This window comes from Prionailurus bengalensis, chromosome B4 (genome assembly GCF_016509475.1).
Source record: "Prionailurus bengalensis isolate Pbe53 chromosome B4, Fcat_Pben_1.1_paternal_pri, whole genome shotgun sequence".
In the NCBI taxonomy this organism is placed as follows: Eukaryota; Metazoa; Chordata; class Mammalia; order Carnivora; family Felidae; genus Prionailurus; species Prionailurus bengalensis.
Window position 1 is genome coordinate 8851926 of NC_057358.1, and position 6663 is coordinate 8858588.

Genomic DNA, 6663 nt, shown 5'->3' on the forward strand with positions numbered 1-6663 from the left:
GATTGGAAGAACAAATGTTGTTAAAATGTTGATACTACCCAAAGCAATCTACATATTCAATGCATCCCCAATCAAAATTGCACCAGCATTCTTTTCAAAGCTAGAACAAACAATCCTAACATTTGTATGGAACCAGAAAAGACCCTGGATAGTCAAAGCAATTCTGAAAAAGAAAACCAAAGCTGTAAGCATCATAATTCTGGACATTCAAGCTGTATTACGAATCTGTAATCATCAAGACAGTATGGTAGTAGCACAAGAACAGACACATAGATCAATGGAACACAACAGACAACCCAGAGATGGACCCACAAAAATGTATGGCCAACTAATCTTTGACAATGCAGTAAAGGATATCCAATGGAAAAAACACCATCTCTTCAGCAAATGGTGGTAGGAAAACTGGACAACATTCAGAAGAATGAATGGTGACCACCTTCTTACATCATACACAAAATAAACTCAAAATGGATGAAAGACCTAAATGTAAGGCAGAAAGCCATCAAAATCCTAGAGGAGAAAACAGGCAACAACCTCTCCGACCTCAGCCACAGCAACTTCTTACTTGACATATCTCTGGAGGCAAGGTAAACAAAAGCAAAATTTAACTATTAGGACCTCATCAAGATTAAAAGCTTCTGCACAGTGAAAGAAACAATCAGCAAAACTAAAAGGCAACTGGTGGAATGGGAAAAGAAATTTGCAAATGACATATCGGATAAAGGGTTAGTATCCAAAATCTATAAAGAACTTCTCAAACTCAACACCCAAAAAACAAATAATCCAGTGAAGAAATGGGAAAAAGACATGAATAGACACTTCTCCAAAGACATCTAGATGGCCAACCGACACATGAAAAAATGCTCAACATCACTCACCATCAGGGAAATCCAAATCAAAACCACAATTAGATACCACCTCACACCTGTCAGAATGGCTCACATTAACAAGTCAGACAACAACAGATGTTGGCGAGGATGTGGAGAAAGAGGAGCCCTTTTGCACTGCTGGTGGGAATGCAAACTGGTGCAGCCACTCTGAAAAAAATATGGACGTTCTTCAAAAAATTAAGTATAGAACTGCACTATGACCCAGCAATTGCACTAATAGATATCTATCCAAAGGATATAGGAGTGCTGATTTGAAGGGGCATATGTACCCCAATGTTTACAATGTCCATTGACAATAGACAAAGTATGGATATACCTCAAATGTCCATTGACTGATGAATGGATAAAAAAGATGTAGTGTATATATACCATGGAATATTACTCAGCATTCAAAAAGAATGAGATCTTTCCATTTGCAACAACAATGGATGGAACTAGAGTGTATTATGCTAACTGAAATACGTCAGTCAGGTAAAGACAAATATATGATTTCTCTCACGTAGAGGATACAAAACAGATGAACATAAGGGAAGTGAAGCAAAAATAATATAAAAACAGAGAGGGAAACAAACATAAGAGTCTCTTAAATACAGAGAACTAACTTAATACAGAGGGTTGCTGGAGGGGTGTTGTGTGGGGGGATGGGCTAAATGGGTGATGGGCAATAGGGAGGGTACTTATTGGGATGAGCAGTGGGTGTTATATCTAAGTGATGAATCACTAAATTCTATTCCTGAAATTATTATTACACTACATGTTAACTAACTTGGATTTATTTTTTTAAGAGCAATAGATACATAAACATTTTTAAAAAGTCCGTATTCTAGTTCAGTTCTGTTCAGTAGAAACAAAATGTGGACTATATATGTAATTTTAAATGTTCTATTAGTCATATTTAACAAAAAGAAAAAAATATATATAAATGCATCTTCTTACCATTATGCTTAGCACACTGTATTGCAGGGGTTCAATCGCACACTTGCTACTTACATATGTTTTTGCCTAGCTTACCACTGCGAGCTCTTTAAGGGAAGGGTAGCTCCATTCATTTGTGTACCTCTAGAGCCTGGCACAGGACCAAACACATAACTCAATCTCAATAATTATTTAAAGAAGGAAGAAAGAGAAGGATTTCAAGGAAGAGAGTGGGAAAATGAAAGAAGCGAGGGAAGGAAGGCATGAAAAAAGGATGGGTATTACTTGTTTGTTTTCGTGACAAGGTTTGTTTGAAATTCAAAATATTATAATAGCTCAGCACTGGAATTAGACCACAAAATTTAGTTCACATAATTTAAAACTTGGTTCACAAAATGCTTTTTAATAGTATTATTTATATATGATGTTGCGGTTATGTTTACATCATTAGCCATGTGAGAAAACAGGTCTTGAAAATTTGATTTATAAAAGCATTAAATACAACTTTGACCCTTAGGCAAATATGTTCTGAGCATGAAATGTCTGATTAACAGAAGGATATTTTGGAATGCACTTTGTTTATAATTTGCATTCAGTAAACATAAAAGTGGCTCCTCATAGAAAAAAGAAGATATTTGGGGCACTTGGGTGGCTAAGTGGGTTAGGCATCCGACTTCGGCTCAGGTCATGATCTCACGGTTCGTGAGTACAAGTCCCACACTAGGCTCTCTACTGTCAGCACAGAGCCCACTTTGGATCCTCTGTCTCCCTCTCTCTCTCTCTCTGCCCCTCATTTGCTCTATCTCTCTGTCAAAAATAAATAAATATTAAAAAGAGAGAAACTATTCAATTACATGTGAGGAACAGGACTGAGATTCATCACTGGTTTTAAACTTAAGATTGATAAAATGCTGTAAGGAGCCTTGAGAGAAATGATTAGGGTAGTATATACAAAGATGTTTCATTTTCACTAGGGAACATATTTCCTATTTATTGCAACATGTAATCATGTGCTTTCTTGTTAACGTTTGGAAATAAACTTTGCCAACATGACAGAGTGATAAACCAATCACTTGGAGTTATCCTCTAAGGCTTTGTGGGTTTACAAGATAGAATATACTTCTCAAATCCAGAGAAGGTAAAAACATAAAGAACAAAATATTTGAGTTGTTTGAATCACATTTCTTTTCCCTTCATGCTAGTGATATTGGGGCCTTGATAGTTTTCTTTAAAATATATATAATATGGAATTAAGTATAATATCTAATATGGAATTAATGTTCATGTTTATTACCAGTATCTGAGCCTGAGTAGCTATGTCGCTTTGGATAGCTTAAGATAGATAATTTAGCTTAAGATAGATAATTATCTATCTTAAGATAGATAATTTAGCATGTAAAACAGAGGATTTTAAAAAATTAATATTACGTATCTCACAATGTGAGACAGTGCTTGAATCTTTCCCAGCTAGTTCCAACATTAATTCTGGATAAAGATGATATAAAAATGAGAAAAAACCACTTTTCTCATGTGACAGGTGACAGTGCCCCAGTTTTTGCTGTCTGCCATCACAGCTGCTTCCAAGAAATTGAGAACCTAGCTATTTACAACAATCTTCACATGCACATAAGAGAAACATATCATGGGAGGAATCCTCAAATGTTTCTCCCGTGAAAGTTCCACATATAGTAACTATGGTCTTTTGCCCACGTTCATTATGTAAAGAGCAGGGAGCATAAATATCCTATATATGCATACCAATGTTAGGAAAAAATAAAAGTAAGACAATCTTAAGACAATGGGTAGCAAGTACTGTGGTGTATCACTCAGGATTCCAGGTGATTCCCAGAGGACAGTTCTTGACGTTTCTTTGTCCAATGATGATGGTAAAGGGAGCAGTTCAGTGGCCATGGCCTGAAAATGCCTGGGTGGTCAGAGCTTATGTCCCCAGGCAAGTCACAAAGCCCAGCAGAGGCAGGAACAACAGGGGAAGAAATTTTGGATGGTAGAGTGAGGGAAGAGATCACAAACATCAGGGTGTAAGCTCCAAGAGGTGAGGGGTATAGTTCACCCAACTCATCTTCTACTTCTTTATACAGCCTAGGAGGGCAGAACCACCACAGTCCTGGGGCAGCTGTTCTCAGACTGAGCCAATATACAAAGCAAGTAGAGTCAACTGGTACAAGAGGTAAATAGTATCAGATGCTGGGATGAGCCTCCAAGAGACCACTCATCTTTGGGGCTGAGAAACTCCTTTCACCAGCTATGGAGACCAATGACTGCTGACCTCCTTCAGTCTGGTTCCTAGCTAAAAATTTTCTTCAACTGAAGGAAGCTGCCTCAGCCAGGCCCTGCTCCTTCTCTGAAAGCAACCCACATGCAAGGGATGGCTGCCACCTATGGAGGTCCACAGTCTGTGTCCACTCAACTCCATTGAGAAGGCATCTCGAAAGGCATACATCAGCTCAAGGGTCAGTTGTGGGATTGTCTGAGAGCACGGTGGTGACTCCATCATAGTTCTACCTCTCTGTCCGCCCACCCTAATTTCTTCATTCTCCAACAAGCCACGTGTACTTCAACTCAGAGTCTGTTTCATGGGAAACCTGACCTATGAAGGGAAATGGTGGTTACTAACTGGCACCTGCATAATGGCAGATGAAACACTGTACATAGTCTTTTTTTTTTTAATAGTTCAAGAGGCTTTATTGAGTACAGTGCAAGCTATAGCATGAAGAAGAAACAATCATTTAAAAACACCAGAGACCCTTACATACCAAAGGTTAAGAAAGAAATCAAGATTCCTGTTGAGCTGAGCTGTGCCTGGGATGAAGAATAGGACCATTCACTTCGATCCTTGGGTGCTTGGTATTTCCACTGGATGTAGTCAAAGATGCCTCACTATCTACTGATAGAGGCTCTCCAGCAGCTCCAGTGACTCCCCAGAGACAGACTGTGTATTCATTGATTGAAGAGCCCTTCTCTAGGGCATGAGTTCTCCTATTCTTATTGAAAATATCACTCCCAGTGAAACAGAGAACACCACAGTAATATTGATCTTTGGGTATCAACTTTGTATCAATTCTCCTGTATCGATACTCCTTTTCATCATTTTTACTGGGAAGCTAGAAAACACTCATGAACTTTGTTTTACCTTTTGACAGAGTACTTGTAATAAAATGGACCTTCTATAACTGCTCCATAACACAATGTAACAGCTTTGGCTGTTTGGTTGATTCAGAGGTAAAGCTTGGATGGGTCAGAAGGACATCCATATCATCAATGAACTCTTCACCTCTTCTGAAACTGCCACATACTCTTATAACGTATTCAGGATCCACTTTTTTTTTCTTGAGAGTGCAAGCAGGCAAAGGATAGACACACACACGCGCGCTTGCGCGCACACACACACACAGAGAGAGAGAGAGAGAGAGACAGAGACAGAGACAGAGAATCCCAAGCAGGTTCTGCACTGTCAGCGCACTCACAAGCCATGAGATCATGACCTGAGCCAAAATCAAGACTCAGATGCTTAACTGACTGAGCCACCCAGGCACCCCTCAGAATCCACTTCTTAAACTTCAAATAGTACAAGGTCTTGCTTTTCTAACATCTCTTCAGGATAAATTCTTTTCTCAAACTCCTCAAAATATTTCAGGCCAATTCACCGGTCATGGTTCAACTAATTTTCATTTTTTTCCGAGACCTTCTAATGTTTAAATTCTTTCATTTATAAACTTCCTTGCAGCAGATGGACCAATGCCACCAACCCAAGTCAGTAAATTGATAGATGAACTCGTATCATCCAAAGCATCTTCTCCAGCTTTTACAATTTTTCAGTCACTAAAACGTATCAATCTTGTCAGCAATTTTGTTACTACTTCAGGCAATTTCTTAGCTTCTGCTCCACTCTTTACTTTGTTCGGATATTTGCTATCACAGATGCTACTTTTCGGTAAGCATTGTACTTATGGATGGCCTGGTTCACCTTCTTCTCAAAGTCTGCAAATTCTGTGAGCATGTTGGTGACTCCCCCACTAAGCATCTCCTGTGGTGCCTTTCATTTGCTCATGGTGGCTTGCCCCAAGGACCACTGAGTGCTCAGAGCCAGGGACTGGTCCCCTCCACCAGGCTTGAAGGACTTGTGGAGTTGGGGCAGAACCAATCCAGCTCTGGAAAAGCCAGAGTAACCTAATGAACAATGGCTGCCTCTAAACACTGTGCATATCCTTGTTATTGATCAAAATAGACAAGCATTAATGATAACACCACTGAATACCAATTTCTGCTTTTTATAAGGTCCAACTTTCTCTTTAAAAAAATGTTTTATTTATTTTTGAGAGAGAGAGCACAAGTGGGCGAGGTGCAGAGAGAGAGGGGGACAGAGGATCTGAAGTGGGCTTTGCACTGACAGCAGCAAGCCCATGTGGGGTGTGAACTCATGAATTGCAAGATCATGACCTGAGTCAAAGTCAGCCACTCAACCAACTGAGCCACCCAAGTGCCCCCAACTTTCTCCTTTTGCAGAAGAGACAATTAAGGCCTAGAAACAAAAATAATAATTTTTTCACCTCACCAAGTAAATTAGAGAACTAGAACTTTTTTTTTTTCCACTTGAAAACTTCTCTCAATACTGTTTTCTTGAATAGAGGTTCTCAAATCTAACTTTGCATCAGAATCACAGACCAGGGTTTTTGTTTGTTTGTTTGTTTTATTTGTGAGAGAGAGAGAGTGAGTGCATGTAAGCACAAAAGAGGGGAAGACAGAGAGAGAAAGAATCTTAAGCAGGTTCCCCACTCAGCGCAGAGCCTGATTTGGGGCTCCATTCCATGACCCTGGGATCACGACCTGAACCAAAATC

The 6663-nt window shown here is 39.4% G+C and overlaps 1 pseudogene; it reads right to left on the reverse strand.

The window, feature by feature from the left end:
• Positions 1-4571: 4571 nt before the first annotated feature.
• On the reverse strand, positions 4572-5874 carry LOC122473127 (annotated as a pseudogene).
• Between the last annotated feature and the right edge of the window lie 789 nt (positions 5875-6663).